Source organism: Rissa tridactyla, chromosome 4, assembly GCF_028500815.1.
Source record: "Rissa tridactyla isolate bRisTri1 chromosome 4, bRisTri1.patW.cur.20221130, whole genome shotgun sequence".
NCBI classification, from domain to species: Eukaryota; Metazoa; Chordata; class Aves; order Charadriiformes; family Laridae; genus Rissa; species Rissa tridactyla.
Window position 1 is genome coordinate 26,525,255 of NC_071469.1, and position 17,132 is coordinate 26,542,386.

At 40.8% G+C, this 17,132-nt stretch overlaps 1 long non-coding RNA gene across 1 annotated transcript in view; it reads left to right on the forward strand.

The window, feature by feature from the left end:
• Positions 1-15,385: 15,385 nt before the first annotated feature.
• Positions 15,386-17,132, forward strand: part of LOC128908851 (uncharacterized) — a 39,390-nt gene continuing 37,643 nt past the window's right edge. Inside the window, exon 1 of the long non-coding RNA XR_008466146.1 lies at positions 15,386-15,436. This is a non-coding gene — a long non-coding RNA (uncharacterized LOC128908851). The remainder of the gene's footprint in view (positions 15,437-17,132) is intronic.

A 17,132-nucleotide genomic window follows, 5' to 3' on the forward strand; every position in this document is an offset into this window, starting at 1 on the left:
TGTTGGTTAAAGACTTTGATCACAGACAAACCAGCTTCAGCTAAAGTGAATATCACTTCCATGGTTTGATGCATCACTTGACTCACTGGATATACCTATGTGCTTCTAATGTTCATGTTAATCAATCCAGGGATTTAAATGTTGAGTGAGTATCCTGTTCAAATCCTTAAGGTCTTAAAGATTTGTGAGGCTCACTATGTCACTTGACTAGAGAAGGAGCATCCATTTTAGGTCATATGTATGAAACATATAAATACCTCAAGTGTTTTAGTTCTCTCTAAGATAGTGCCTATTATATAAAATTAAAGAAGAAGTAGCAAGCAGGACAAAAATGCTCTTTGTAAATCAGTGTTTCCCATATTTTCCTATGTATATTTGTATTATCCGTACAAAAGGTACTGACATTTGTTGGTTAGCTGCGCAGGTAATAGGAAGGGAAGTTTTCTCCTTATCTTCCTTAGGAATTAATCAGCCTTTGGTGTCCTTTAACCTTATTCATTTCCCTTATATCCTTCCTGCACCTGATTTCCCATCTCTTGCTCTTTCCAACCTGTAATACCCTTGGTGATGATTCCCTCATCTCAAATTTTGTGGAGTTTCTTAAGGCTGTAGATTAGCTGAGGACTTCATTTCAAGTATGAGTACTTTTAAAAGGATGTCAGTTGTCAGAACATCAAGTGAGATACGGGAGAATACAGCATGTTGTTCTGTTTATCTGTGTATCCTCAATGCAGATCATCTGCATGCAGGTTAGTTCTCAAACATCATTTTCCACGTGCCAGCCTGCAGAGCTAAACACTGGCTTTCTGTGCAGATTATAACAGAATGAACAAGCATTTAGCTTCCTGCAGACTGGAAGGGAGTGAATATACAGATTTTAATCTCAGCCCTAGCTACCAGAGTTCATATCTCCCCATGTCTGTCAGCAGTTTGTAGAAACTCATAAAGCCAATGCTCCAGCCTCACACAGGGTGAAGGTCTGAGTACTGGGAGTGCCATACGCTAGACCTGGCCAGATGTCTTATGAGACAAATCTTTCTGAGGTTTTCTCATATGCTCACAGGAAATTAGACCAATCCTTCCAAACCAGAAATTGGTGGACTATGCTTGTAAATGAAAAGCACTTGCTTTGTGAGAAAAGGAAGTCTTGTAGCTGATGCTGCTATGGAAGGAGCAGATTTTTACTATCTGCAGAAGTTCTCTCTAAGTGATCCTTGCAGATCTTTACAGATGGACTGAATGGCTCTGCGAGGGGCTCAGGATTTCACAGTGCTAAAATGTCCACAGCAGTTCACCTAAACACTGAACACACCTAATGGAAAATAGCACAACTTTGCCATTTGTGCTTCTAAGGCATCCCAAAGTACTTGAAACCCAGAAGTACATCTCTACAGTGGACTAATTTGACAACAGCTAGGCTGGGTGTGTTGACTAAAAGTGCATATAAATATCATAGCTATTCTCTCAGGATATGTCTCTTGCCTGTCACCAACACCTGTGTACCCCAGTGTAATATTGCTTCTCTGTTGTCCCATGCCGCGGCAAACTGTCCAGCATCACACGTAGTTCCTCTGGAGCAGATTGCAATGACCTCTTAATTTATACCGTGTGACACCAGTTCTGAGCTGATTTGAAGTTCAAGTCATCCTGTTTATTATTGGGATGGGTATTTCTGAGAGAGTAGATCAACAAGTTTCTGAGCACTGTTTTCAGTAGTGGAAGTATCATGGTAAGTGAGGTTGGGAGACAAAGTTCAACAGACCTTTTCTGTTCCAATGGTACTTACTATAGAATGTTAATTGCAAGAGTTTTCTCATTATGTTTAGGTATGTATGAAAATCTGCATGAGGCTTCCATTTGTATTTTCTTAGATCATCAAACAATGGGACTTTCAGTATCTGAAATGGAATTTTACAGGACACGACTATTTTTTTCAGGTTTCAGAAACTGTGTAACTGTGACAAAGTCAGGAGATCCTCCTTGCAGTTTATGACGACTGTTTGGATTTGTTTCTATGAGTTGTAGAGGGAAGTAGAAAAACAGTCATTGTAAGCCCTGTACCACGAGCCATGTCAATGTAAGGCAAAAGGAGGATTTTCAGGGCACACAACAGTCCTTCTTGATTCCTAACACCTTCCTTACTTGCATTGCCCCTGTTCTGGAAGCAGATCATCATGCCTTGAGAAGTGGCATGCTAGAGTGGCCCAGTGCTGCTAGGAAATCTTTTTCCTTTAAAGGACAGAATTTCCCCTGAACTGACCACTTCACAGCAACAACAGGAAAGAAAAAAAAAAAAGGGATCATGAGAACTAGGTAAGTTTCCATTCCCAAACTGGCTGCGGAGGAGGAAGATTTTCCTGTTGCATTTATGCTGTTTTAATCAAATTCATGTTTTCTCCTGCTACAGAAGCGAATGGGCTGCTTCAGAGATTTAAACCATTACAGTGCCAGAGCAGCCTATGCTAGTTGAATCATTTTAGCTTTTACCCTGCCTTTGTTTGAGGCCAGGTAAATAGATAGAACAAGTCATTACTGAGATCATTGCAGTCTGGATCATTACCCAAAGTACCATCTGCCAGTATTTTGTCAAGCTTCCTTCTATTAAAAAGCCATTAGACTACATCTGATGTTCTTTTATGGACAGCAGATAAATCAGTTCACTTGACAGATAAATAGGAACCCAAGTAACTATTTTTTAATTGTGTCTACTACCATACGTTGTCACTCGTGATATATTTAATCATTGATAATACTTTAATTAAATGTATCTTAAATCTGTCTTGTCAATAGAAGAAAAAAACAGATGGCATCACTTGGTAGAGCTTTGAGTTTACTGTAGGCTTATTTTTTCACTGAAATGCAATAAAGAATTCAATCTAAAAATACATACGTGTTATTAATATGTAGCATGCATGCAGGTTTACTTCTGATTAGAGTAACACTTAGCGAACAAGAACTGTTGTGTAAAGTTGGTGATACTTGAATTTGGAAGCAAAATTAAGAACTAATAGTATCTTTATTAATGAAAAGGACTTCCACATACTGTTTGAAAGCTTTTTGTGTGCACTTGTTGGAATAATTATTTTGAATACAGTGGGCAACTAAAATGTAGGATATTCCTTTTTGAGTGTGTATGTGTGCTTAGAGTGCATAATTTTCAGTTTTAACAGAATGAAAGAAAACAATGCTAAGTTTCAAACTTAAAAGACTGCTTTATATCACCCTTTTTTTTTTAGTTTTCCTATCTTAGTGTGTTAAAAATTGCTATGGAGTGTCCTGAGGATAACTCTACTGGAAAATTAATCACAGTTCATACAAGATCATACTACTCAATTTGCTTTCTCAGTCCTGGCAGCCTGAACCAGAGATGCTCATGAGTCACCACAGAATGCAACAATCAGTGTCTCCTTCAGGGCAGTATGCAAATTTACAAATAAGTCCATCATGTGATTAACATTTCTTAAGGATTTATGAGCTTAAAAAAATTAAATGTGGTTAACCTAAATACAACTGATATAATAGAACTTCACAGTTCATACTTTCCATTATTCATCACTCTCTTTTGAAATATAATCTTCTGTGATATTTTTTTTAAGAAACATTCCAGGCATGAACTCATCCCAGAGCTGTTGGGTTTTTTGTTATTGCTTTTTTTTGGTGGAAAATTTCAAGACATTTTACATTGCTATTTCAGAATGTGGTAAAGAGTAGAAATACATCCACACAGAGACAGGCATATTTTTTCCCATGGAAAAAAAAAAAAGACATGATCACACTTAAACAAAAGGACATGGCCATACCAAGCATGACTGACATTTTTCACCTGATATGTTGCACATAGAAGATTCTTAAGTAGGAATCTTCAGTAAACTGTTGAAAACTTGCAGATGAGCATTTTTCTGAGGAAGACAACCACATAATACAAACTGTGATAGTACTTGCCCACAGGCTAGGAGTTTTCTAATCATAAAGATGAAGGCCTGGATGAACATGGAGGATGACTTCTTCAGAGCAAGTTTTCCAAAAGAAGCCAGGGCATGTTAAAGGAATACTGCTGGAAAATACATGCCATCCAACGAGTCTCTATTTTCAGAAGATTTTTCTTTCCATGGGTAAAATCAGCCCCTTGGCCAACCAAACTCTCGTTATGACTAGCCAGCTATTTCTGTAGAGCCTTGCTGAAAGTAACTTTTTTTTTTTTTTCTTTATTCTGTGGTCTCCCTGTGTCTCTAAATAGCTATATGTAATTGCACTGCTCTGAAAAAGCACCTTCTTTCATGAGCCTTTGGAGACACATATACTTCCTTTCCCATCCACCTTATTCTGCATGGCTGCCGTACAGGTAATCTGTTCAGTGCGAAAGCCTGTGCATGGGTTTCTGGGGACAGGCCAACACATCCAGTGTACACAGGGTCTGCACACTCTGAAGAGCATGTTCCGGCTGTGCCTGCAGTTGTGCTTGTTGGGGCCCATGCAGGAAGTAGACAGATTTGGGTCACAGTGTGGATATGGTCTTTTCTGTCCAGAATGCCACCTGTAAATACTTCTTGCAGAAATATGTGAATGACTTGCTTCGTTTTCTTTCTTCTTCCACACTAGTGTCAAGATTTCACGTCCTAGCTGTTCCTCTGCTGCTATTGGCAATACCAAACTAAGTATTAATAAGGCATCAAAGATCCAAAGACATCGAAGAATAAACATATTTCTTAGTCTACATAAAACCCCCTCCTCATCCAATGGATTGGATGGGAATACAGGTCTCAAACACCAGAAGCTTCCAGAGCTGTTGAACAAAGGGACAGGTGAGCTCCCAAGACCACCCTACCCCACGGCCTCCATTCCTGCACGCATACATGAGGCCATGAGCTGCTCAACTCATCTGTTTTCATCTGTTGATATTTCTTATGCACTAGAAAATTACTACTCGTGACTTTAGAAAGTAATGTCAGAGAAATGGAAACATTGCCAGAATATGAAGGAACAAGCAAAAGAAAAGGAAAATCCCATGACTCCTTCAAGGAACTGAGAAGGATTCAAGGTGGGAATCCGTGAACACTGTCTGCAGTGGTGTACAGTAACCCTACGGCCTAACAAGGTTGTTACCCAAAGTGGGCATACTTTGAGAAGTGTGTTTTTACACTCTACACATTCAAAGTGTAATATTCAAGGAGGACACTGGATGTTGACTTTTTAATCAAGAAAAAAATTCAGATAATTATGACAGAAAGTTAAGACAGGTAAGCTGTAGAAGATAAAATTTTCAGAATAAATTAATCTGAAATTCTTCTCATAAGGATAATGATATCTCAAAAGAAAGTCTCAAGTTTAAGCAATAACACTTAAGCAACAATATTTTAGTGTTTAATCAACAATACTCACAAGTCTGATTTGTAAGCTGGCATTAAGCTGTTGAATTTCAGCGTGATGTAAACAACTTTTATTGTTTTTATTGTTAAGGTTTCCTGCAAAAAAGTTTAGCTGAACTTTTAAACAACCTTTAAACAACTTTAAATTTAAAGGCTTGAATTCACCATGTGAAAATACCTGGAATTTAGGCGCTAGGTGAATCAGATTGAAGTTAAGCACCTGTTACCAGTTTGACTCCAGAGCAAGCACTCTCACCTCTAAGACCAAGCCCTGCCTGTATAGCCTGAACCACGAGGGACACAAATTTAAAGGCTGTTTGGCAAATTATTCTCTCAGTGCTGTAATGCTAGCATAGCTTCTGCAGATGTCAGGTAGACCCAATAATATTTTCCATATAGTGAAGCTGTGTGATTGACCTTCATAGTTCTCAGGTAAAAAGGGCTTGCTGTGATATAAAATTATGATTATTGACTAAAACCAAAAGTTTCTCAAGCAAGGAGCAATAACTTCTTGGTGTCCTCATTCCGAAGGTTGCAAATAAAGTATCCGGTAATCCAGCCTCAAGGAAAATAAGATGTATAACTGAAGATGTACTGAAGGCCCACTTACACACGCTTCATCATGCAAACTGACAAACTTTCACAGTGTTTTGCTTTGTTTTTGTTTTGTTTTGTTTTTTTTAATTGGGAAGTTGTTAGGAAAATGTAAGCATAGGAGTAATATTCAGAAAAAAGGTAAGAAAAAAAGCAGAAAACGGATGCACTCTATCTTCAGTACTCATCGCAAGGTCAGAGCTTCACTTGCCTTGTTCTTGCCTGCAGCCCCTTGGAGCTTGTGTTGTTCTGCAGTTTAGGAGGGGAGTGAGCATCAGAGAAGATCAAAGAGAGACAGTCCTGCAATCAGCACTGGAACAGTAGAATATCTACAAAATTATCCCTTTCTTCACCTCAAATAATTGGATGTCTTCCTTCCGCAGACTTATTTATGAGTCTTTGGAGTGCTTTCTTTAAAAAGAAATCATTGCCTTTAATTAACCTCTTGGACAGCTCTCCAAGCTTTCTTCAAAAGATCAGACCTTTGCGTGCACTCACAGACACACACACAAAATAATACCTGAACTTGCCCTAGGTAGGATAACAATTACAAGACATATTAGACCTCATATGCCTTTTGGTTCTATCTCTATACGGAAGAGCAGCTTTGGGAAAACAGATAAAAAATGTTTTTGACTGTTTCCATAATACATTAAAGGGATTTTGTTCAGCTTTTTCTGGATCATTGATTGGTATCAGTGAGAGGACAGGAACACTCAGCTGATCACTGGTTGGTTTTTGTCCACGGTGTCCCAACACTTCTTCAGTCACAGGTCCAACCCTTCTAGATGTCCTGTTTCAAACTGGCACAGGATTGTCCCCTGCAGTACATTATCTAGGGCTTTGTGCATTGCAATTTTAAGTGGCAAGACACTTAACTACTTTCCATTACAATTTAGAAATTCAGTTACCTCCATATGAAGGTTTTGTTGTTTTTTTTTTCTAACTGGCAGGATAAAGCTTTGTTTCCTTTTTCTGAATTTTCTGAGACATCTGATCTCCTTTGTTATTAACTGAAAATCATGCAAACAAACCACATGCATTTATCCAGGCTGTCATCCAACCCAATTCTGCCAAGTTTCCTGTTTCTCAGCCCTTTACTTTAAACCTTAGACCACACTGCCTAGTCCAAAATCTATTTAAAAAATCACTTATATATAAATAAGGTTTAGAGTAGTCGTAGGATTTTGAAAATCCCAGGTATGAAAATCAATAGCAAACATTCTGTCAAGGTCTTCTATAAATCCAGGAGCCATTTGCAAACACAATCCAGGTTTTGCTCATCCAAATTTTGCTTGGGATACATACAAGCAGGCGCTTTGTGCTAGCCTGTCCTCTGTTTAAAGTAAGAAATAACAAGATGTCTTGAAGTTGCCACGGTAGGTTTTTGGAGGAAACTGGTAAGTCAGACAGAATATTGTATAGTAAATACTCACTGAATACCTTGTTATGCTCTGGAAGTTACTTGTAGGGTGTTGGTTGATATTGGTAACATTTACAATAAGAATTCAGTTTTTCTGCCTTATTTCCATAAAAGATGAGACTCTTTCCACCACCACTTTACTATTACTCAGGGGAGCAAACAAAACATATCTGCCCCTTTGGATGAGTTGGTTATTTAAAAATAGATCTTTATTTCTTGCAACACTACATACTTTCTGTTTCAGTACTCATTCTTCCAGGTCTGCCATTGTTCCTGGACAATCCATTATGCATTTGTGTCATTTGGGATCTCTACCTTCCACACACCAGGCACATGAAGGCCTCGTGTTTTAAGCAGCATTCGGATCTGTGGGCATTTTTCTAGGAGGTGCTTGGCTTTTTTTTCTCAAAAAAACTGGGCAGTTGCAGGACATCGCGTGATCAGTGGCCCAAGAGTTGGAGCAGTGCTCTCCGAATTGGTATTGCACTAGAGATCTTCTAACACAAATCTGGAGGCTGCTGCCAGGCAGGCCTCAATGACCCTGGGCACTAATGAATTTCTGCTAAGCTTGCACAAGAGTAGTGGTATTTCCCCACTCTCTTTCAAAATATTAGTTTGCGCAAGTCCCTTTTCCTCCCTTGCATTCAACCAGCTCTCGACGGGCAGGGGATTCAGTCCTGCGTATTACAAGTTCAGTCCTGGCACTCCAGGCTTTCACGTGAAGCTCGGGCACGGGCCAGCTCTTGCTGCGTTTCTGTAACAGGTGGCTAGAGGACAACTGTTGATAAGCTGGTTCTCAGTGCTGGTTTGATGATGCTGTGTGTAGTGTCGCCTGGGTGTCACGCTCGCTGCTGAGCTGTATGTGGAGGAGAGGTCAGAGCAAGGGGAATTGGCATAACCCTGACCCAAACCTGGGTAAATAGTGCATCAAAAGGCATTGCCAACCCAGAGAAGACCTACCAAGTATGTTGTCCGTGGCATAAAAACAAACAGTACTACCAGGAGCTGTGATCACATACGCTGACCGAAGTACTGCTGTTTGTTTGTGGGCCCTCTATTTGTAAGGACCACAGATTTTGTTATTTTTAACTGAGTCTCGTGCAACTGCCTGGCAATACTGCCTTTTTTTTTTTTTTTTTTAATTCTGGGCATAACATATTCAAACATTACATTCCTTTACTCCTTACCCTCAAATGCACCTGCACATCCGTTCATCAAAAGACATTTCATGCCCTCCATATACTAAGGGGCTGATTTTCTAGAGAGTTCTGCTCCCATACAGGTAACTTCATGACCAGATTCCCAGAAGAGCCTGACCCTCCAGTTCTGTGAAGTGGAAATAAATGGGACTGAGATTCTGCCATTAGAGTTTTGGGGGCTTTCCGAGTACACAAAATCCGAGAGCTTTGCTTATTGCTCTATCAAACAGACATTAAGCCACAATCAAAAACATTTGGAAATCGTATAAGAAGAACCTGGGTTTCAGGTGACAGGCATTAAAGAAAACTCCTTAGACTTATTCTTGTCTTCCTTAATACGGGCTAATGCGGCTCTCTTGTCTTTGAATGGCAGCAGGCTCTGGACCTGTCCCTTTTCTGGTTTATGCACTGCCAGACCTTTCCTGAGTTTCTCCTAATCTGCAGCCCAGAATATGTGGAAATCCCATCAGTCGTGTTAAATCCTTGCCTTCCCATGGGGCTCTTATTCAGTGAATGCCCCTGCCTTTGAGGTTTCCCCATGACAGTTGAACAACTTGTTCAGGGCAGAAAAGTTTTGTTTGTTTGTTTGTTTATTTGTTTTTTTTAACAGATAAGGTGAAGCTTACACACAGCCAACAAAAAAGTACTTGCTGCTATTAACCAGGACCTGATCTGACTGTCCTCTACTGCTTCTGGTAAGTAAAAAGGCATGTGCATGCACAACTTTGAACAAATGAGACATCCCCAGGTACTAGTGCTGTAGGATTATTTCTGTTCGGCTGGGCAGAGCTGTGCAGTTCTGGAGAGACACTCGCTTCCTGTTCCTAGCCAGCTTTGTATTTAAGCAGGAAAAAGGCCTGAGCATTGAATGTTGCTGGTGGCCGGGCCAATTACGGTTTTTTGAGGCAGAAGGAAAGTTTTGAAAGAACATGGATTTGCACAGCAAAATATCAACAATGTTAGCAAAGTTGAAAACGGAAGACACTAAGACATCTTTGTAAATCAAAACCCTAAAACTCTACAAACCTACCCTAGTCTGTTTGGTGCTCTGTGAGGACAGAAATAACGTGCTCAGTTTTTCTCTTGTTTAATAATAGCCTATTTGAGAGGAAACTCTCCTGTCTTCCTTAATTTACCAAGTAATTGCTAATTGCTAAATTAATCCTGAGGCAGGTGTAAGTTTACACTGACCCTGACACAGCAGGCATAAAAGGACTCTGATTCTTATGCTAGTGCTTCCAGCATAGTGCAGCTGAGGGTCTGGCAGTGGAGTTGCCTCTGCAAAGGCATGCAAGATGTGATTTTATTTTTTAATATCTTCTTACATAAAGGTTCTGGGCACAGTGCAAGGTATGTGCTCTTAGCAAAGGCTTGGGCTATTCTTTAGGGGGAAGGGAGCAGTAGTGGATACCTTTTAGGTTTATGGTTTCTTCCAAAATCTGAAAGAGCATATTGCTTATACCAGGCTGATTTCAGACATGCCAACGTGCTAGCTGGGACCAAGAAATTTTGAGAGAGTAGGAGCTTTTACTTTTCTTCATATGCATGTCCCCTAGCATGTTTCTACTGTGTTCTGTAGTAAAAACACTTTTTTAGCCTCTGGCTCAAGTATGTTGGTACTTTCAGTGTTGATGATCCCTTCTGTGCTGTAAAGGGAGCTAAAATAACAGTCTTTAAAAGAACATTTAGCATTCAAGCATAAAGAGACTCAAATACCCCACAACAAAGATGATAGTCACTTATCATCATTGTGCTCCAGACTGACTGCCCTCAAAATTTTTCAGCTTAAAGCTGTGATGGTCAGGGCCTGGGGTGTATCACAGACTTCCTGGCTTTGTCCTCGGGGTTATTGCAACAGTTGTGCTGGGCAGGGACAATGAGATGGTGGGAAAGGGCTTTCAGATCTGGGGTATGACTTCTTTGCAAGTGGTACTTAAGTTTGGAAATCGTGAGGAGACCCAGTAATGTGGCTACAGCTAAATGACTGCTTTACCTCTTACATAATGAGCTGTAAGTGGGATACTCTGAGAGATAGTCTGTTTGTTGGCTTTAGAGCGTTCCTGAAAGGCCTTCAGAAATCTGGGTGACTCCTTCTTTTCAGTAGCTAATATTCCCAATATGTGCACAGAATCAATCAGTGAGGACTTTGTCAAGGTTAAACAATTAATTAGTTGTAGTGATTGATTACATCTCACCTCTTAATTCCTGAGCTATTAGAGACTCATACTGCCTTGCAAAATAATTCCCATGTCTTACCTTTATTCCTCCACACTATTTTCCCACATACTCCCTTGAATGCTCAAGGGTGGACATGCTGTTTTCCAGCCTGGAGTAAAGACCTGCAAAGAGCTGGCTGTGTATTTGATTTCTGTAGTTACTCTCAGGCAGTTAGTGGTTGTTTAGCCTGGAGAGCCAAATAGCTCTGGGGCAAAGTAATCAGTCTCTATGCGTGGCTTACAATTAATTGTAGTACAGAAGAAGCCTGGAGCACTGGATGTCTCCTTCCAATACTGTGATAGTCAAACAAGTAGGATATGTTTGAAACATGCCAGCTTCTTAATCCCAAGAGTCTTATGTGATAAATATGCTACAGCAGGTTAGAACATGCAAAGAAATCTCCCTCCCTCCCCTTATGGCATAGTGTTTTCACACTCGCAGAGCAGCACATTTTTATAATATCACACATCTGTAATAGAGAAGGGATTTTTTTTTTCCCCCCTCTATTCTCCAAAAGAAGTAAAAGAAGACAGAGGGTAAAAATTCAAATTGAATTTTTGTTCAAATTGAGGCTTCTGCCTTTAGCTGGCTAAACTCTGCTTTTTGGAGATTCTCAGCATCGTTTTATTAATGTATGTTTTCATGAGGAAAAAGGCAGGGAATGCACAGCTGAAATTGTTCACTACAGTTCCATCTAATTTGGGAAGACCTAGGCTGTGGATTTTACAATTTCTCAAGTCCAGTTCTGTGAGAGGACCCACCTTTAGGAGATGTTTTGTCATGCTGGGTTTGATCTATGAGAGAAGATTCTAAATCTGGCTTGAGTTTAGGGATGGTGAAATAGAAAGATGTAGCAGGCTGAAAACCTGTGTGATATAAATACCAAGGAGAGATGGGGCAGGGGAAAGGAAATATTTAGGATGGTAGTCAGGATAAATAGAAGCAAAGGAAAATTGAAATGGAACACCTTAAGAAAAATCCTGGAATAAAAATGTATTCAGCTGAGTTGCAAGTACACTTGCATAATCCTAGCTCTTTAGGGCACTCAACATTGTGTTAGAAATATACCAGAAATGTAACTATGTATCTGTAAAGTCTATCTGTAAAAAATATTTAAAGAATCTACCTGTGCTTTCTGTGTTTGTGCCCTCTTTCTCCATTGCCTTTTAAAGCCCTTCTCACTGCGATAGCAGAAAGGGGCTTGTGAGGAAACGAGCTGAGGCAGGGAAGTGGTCTGCGTGGCCTGTGTACCTGTTCACAACACAAGCTCAGGAGGCCAGTCCTCTTTCTGTGAGCATGTTCCCATGTAAGTAGATAGGATCTCCTGGGAACAAGTCCTTATAAAGCCTTTCTTTCACCCCCTCTGCTAAAACAAAGTTTCCACATAACCTTACAGCTATCTGAATGTAAACTAGATTTTTAGATCCCCAAACCCAGCTGAACCTGAATGAAAATGGCATCGCTTCTTCCCCCTCTGCCATGGAGGAAGCACTCCAAGCTCGTTATATTACAAAGCTAAACATTCCACGTGGTTGTCCTATGTGTCTAATAAACCAGATGTATGTTTTATAGTGGGGGGATGGCTTTTCTATATTGTATCTAGTGGGGACAATAGAATGTAAGTTCTCTCCAATACCAGTGTGCTGCCTAATTTTTATTTTTATTATTTCAGTTGTCCTCAAATAGTGGCTTTAAACACAGGGCAGAAGGTAAATTTGGGTTCTTTCCAGCTTTGGAATTCCAGCAGATTTGCTAGACTTGAGTAATTTATTTTTTTTAAAAAAAGTTATTAAAGCTGGCAGGCAGGATTCAGCCATTACCAGGACTTCATATAATACTTCTATTCCCTTAGACACTGCCAGTTGCTAACAGCACATGGAGCAAATCCTAGGTGGCCCAGCTTCTGGAAGCTGTAGGCTGAATTAGTTGAAAAGGGCTTGAGACACATTGCCCAAATGTGAGGCTTTTTTTAGATGGTAAGTCATCCTACAGCTTAAAACTAGAAATGGATCCAGACAAACATCCCTGAACTTGAGAGGAAATATGGATACAAGCTTTGAAACTAATATTTTTCTCTACTGGAAAAGAACCCCCTAATTTTCTGTTTATCCCATTCCTCCTTTCCCTAACAAAGCAGTATTTTTCTGATCATGTGAATTTTATTTACTGACTACCAAGTAATTACATAGTGAGAAATTGGATGGCTTTGCAGGACTGGAAATGGAATACTGACTGCTTGACCTGTAGGTGAGTATTTTGGCTCTGTGCTACCCCAGCAGTGAGCGCAGATGGGTCTCAAATGTCATCTGTGTGGTGGGGTTCAGGCCAGTGGAATCAGGTGTGTGCATCGCAAGAATCCACTGGCTCTATTGGCAGCCTTGGGAAAGGAGCAAGGCCGAAATGGGCTTTGGGAAGGATGTCCCTCTAGCTTTTATCATTGTCTGGATGGTCTCTATCTATGGCTGTCTGGAGAATATAGAAGTACTTGTAGTAATCCAAATCTCAATTTGTTCATGCCGAGTACCTGCCGAGCTCTGTTATCTTTCACTGACACTAGATGAAAATTAAATATTTGATTTAGCTGCAGGATTTTAAGTAACTGCCTAAATCACTGCTGGAAAAGTAAATATGATTTTAAAAGAAAACCTTGTAGTACAGATGCTGCCAGAAGGAATCAGTACATGGCACTACTTTAGTTGAGCAAGGGGAACAATTCCTGCTGTTTCACAGCAGTGGATCTTTTCTTTCTGACCCAGCAGCAGTTGATTAGTTACCCTGAACTGTTGTAATCTGCACCAGCTCCCACTAATATGCCTGGTTTTTTGCTTAAGAAGGAATGGTGAAAAAATGCAGCCCAGCTGTTACAATATAGAAACTTACAACACAAGCAAAGCTTGTGAAAAGAAGCCCAGCACAGAGAGAGCTTTTATTCATATGGTAAAGGTTTTTCTCTTTCTTTCTTTTTTTTCTTAAATCCCATGGAACATTTTCCTCCTATAGTTTTTTTGTAAATCATCTTCCCCTTGTTGCTGGGAGATTTAAAACAAACAGCCAAACAACGAAGAGTATTTAATGAACTCTGAATTGCCTTGCTATTAACTGAGAGAATTTCTAGGTTTCCCACTTCCCCAATTGGCCTAAAATCACAAAAATAACCTCATCTTGTTATAATCCTATTTCACAACTCGTTTTTCACCACTCAATTCCACCCTAGACTGGTTTTTCTTTCTTCTTAGCTCTCATTTTTCCCCTACCACACATGTATCCACTCTTCCTCTCTCTCACAAACAAGCTTGCTCACACACCCCCACACATCCACACTCACATACATCAGGAGTGGTTTACAGCTCAATTTGAAAGATGTTTCTTCACAAAAAAAAAAAAAAGTTTTCACTGTTTCAGATGTGGAGCACGACTAACAAAACAAAGGAAACCAGAGTGGGCAGTAAAACCCTTGTGGTCTGCAAGCTCAGTTGTGGGAAATGTGGTGTTAATTTTTCTTATTTTAAAATCCAGTAATGCCTCTCACAGAACTTGAAAGAACATTTTATTTACTTAAAAAATAAAAAAAATAATCTGACGAACTTCGTTATATGGGATTTATTTGGGTTCTTTCTTTTTCTTAACTAGGAAAGTTTGTAGGAAAACAGGATATTTGTCTCTGAAGGGTTGTCTGCTACTTATTTCCCACATAAACTTCCTGCTGTTGCTACTTCAGAAACTACTGTCTAATCTGCCTGTGTCCCGGGCCTTTAACTCTATCACTGTGCACCTGGTCCCCAAAGCATCGGCTTTCAAATGATTTTGCCCTCTCATAGCACCCTGCCCCTAATTTCTTTAGCATCCACTGACTGGGAGGGACACCTGTCAAGTTTGCCCCCCACTCATCTTTCCCTTTAATAACCATTTTGTTCCCTTCTGTCCCTCAAATTTCCCTGTTTCCTCTCATGCCATTCTTCATAGTACCTAAACTTGAACTGTCTTCTGTTGTAGGCTGTGGGAAGGAGCTCCTTCCTTTTGTGGATGCTTTAGCACTGTCTCACTGCACGCTGAAAACACCCACAGGCTTCCAAATCTCCTTGGAAATTTTATTTCCTATTTTTCTTTAATATCATATTCACTCCTTTCATCCTCACATTAGCATGCTTCTTGTGACCTTCCTTTCTTTAGTTTAACTGTTCTCTGTGGAGTGTGGTAATACTTTTTTTTTTTTAGTGTGATAAAATGCCATTTTCTTCAATCATGGCAGATTACATAGTCAGCTGTGTGTTAAAAGGTCAACGTACAAAAACCTTATAAAAGTATCGATCAGCCTGGAAGCCAGTGTTATTTTTGTAATGTCCTGGTGACACAATGATTAAACTGATTAAGCCATAAATGATGAGGACATCCACTTCAGTCAGTTCAGCTCCTGGAACAGCCCTCCAACCCCTAGTCTCCCAGTGTTCTGGATAAATGTGCTTGGAGTTCGTTGTAAAACTCCAGGTCAACGGACTGCCGAGTACTCAAACAAAACAAAATGACCACTTGCAAAGCCAGCCCTCTGGCCTGTGCCGCCGCCGGTGTACTCACAGCAGGGAAATGTGAGCAGCTGGCAGACCTACAGCATATGCCATCTTAATTGGCCTGTGATAAAGGTAAGCTGTTCCTTCTCACTGGTGACGTGTTTTCCTCTCCTGCCTGGCAGTTTGACTGGCTGCTCCGCACTACTTATTATTATCCAGATAGTCTCAGGTCTGATAAAATTTGATTGGAAGAAGCTTCCAGCTAATTCTTGCTGGAAGATATGTCAAGCTGACCCGCTTAGTGGATGAGGGAAAAGCTGTGGATGTTGTCTACCTAAACTTTAGTAAATCCTTTGACATTTTCCCACAGCATTTTTCTGGAGAAATTGGCTGCTTATGACTTGGATGGGTGTACTCTTCACTGGGTGAAAAGCTGGCTGGGTGGCCAAGCCCAAAGAATGGTGGTGAACGGAGTTAAATCCAGTTGGCAGGAGGTCACAAGTGGCGATCCCCAAGGCTCAGTATTGGGCCAGTTCTGTTTAATATCTTTATCAACGATTTGGACGAGGGGATCAAGTGTACCCTCACTATGTCTGCAGATGACACCAAGTTGGGCAGGAGTGTTGATCTGCTTGAGGGTAGGAAGGCTCTACAGAGGTATCTGGACAGGCTGGATTGATGGGCTGAGGCCAGTTGTATGAGATTCAACAAGGCCAAGTGCCGGGTCCTGTACTTGGGTCACAACAACCCGATGCAGTGCTACAGGCTTGGGGAAGAGTGACCAGAGAGATGCCCAGTGGAATAGGACTTGGGGGTGTAGTTGTGGTGCTTAGGGACATGGTTTAGTGGTGGACTTGGCAGTGCTAGATTAACGGTTGGTGATGATCTCATAGGTCTTTTCCAACCTAAACAATTCTATGTTTTTACAATCAGAGAGCAACAGCTTCAAACAGAAAGTCTGAATGTGTCCAGCACTAACTACTAGGGTTACACTAATGTCTCTAATAAATGAAGAAAAACCTTGAGACCATTTGGAGATTGGAATGAGTGTGGGTGATGGTAGCTTGCTTATTAAGCATGTCACACCAGGAGCACTGCACACCAGCTTTCTGCGATCTGGGTCATGTGTCAGGACTCAGGGCCAAAACTTAGTCCTAACTGTTTAAGGCCCTGATTACCTGGGAGATGTTCCTTGTTTGCAGTGTCACATACCCAGAGCTGGTGACGAGGGAGCTGGGGTGGGAATGCGTCAGGACGACGTCTGTGGCAGCATACTTTGTATCACAGCCTGCGTTGGCTAACTTGCTAGGCAACCTCTGAATGCAGGCTTTCTGAAGTGTTTGGGAGGAGGTGAGTTGATCTCCCTTTGAGCAGGACTAGAACAGAACAGCTCTGATCCTGAATCATTATTCTACCGCTGATTAATTAACAATGGGAACAGTTTATTCATTAAATGAACTTGTCTCTCTTCTCTGCTTTAATTTGGGAAAAGCAATTAAGTACTGAGGTTGATGAACCAGAGTGTAAATACACAAACATCTAGCTCCAAAGCCCTGTGGCTTGCTTTATATAAGGAGGACATTAACACACCTGTAACATAAACTTCTTGCAACTCTCCTTCTAGAGCTTGTAGGGATGAGGCTATGGAGAGTGAGCAGTGTGGGTGCAGTGTTGGCACCCACACGCTACAGCAGCTGGGCACTGGGTCAAGATCAGCGTGCTGGTGCGTCAGGCCCTGCATGGATTCTGCAGTTGCCATGCACCTTTGCAACTAGCAACGGTGCACAACAGCCTTGTGTGGGTGGGATTTCCTTCTCATCTTTTACCT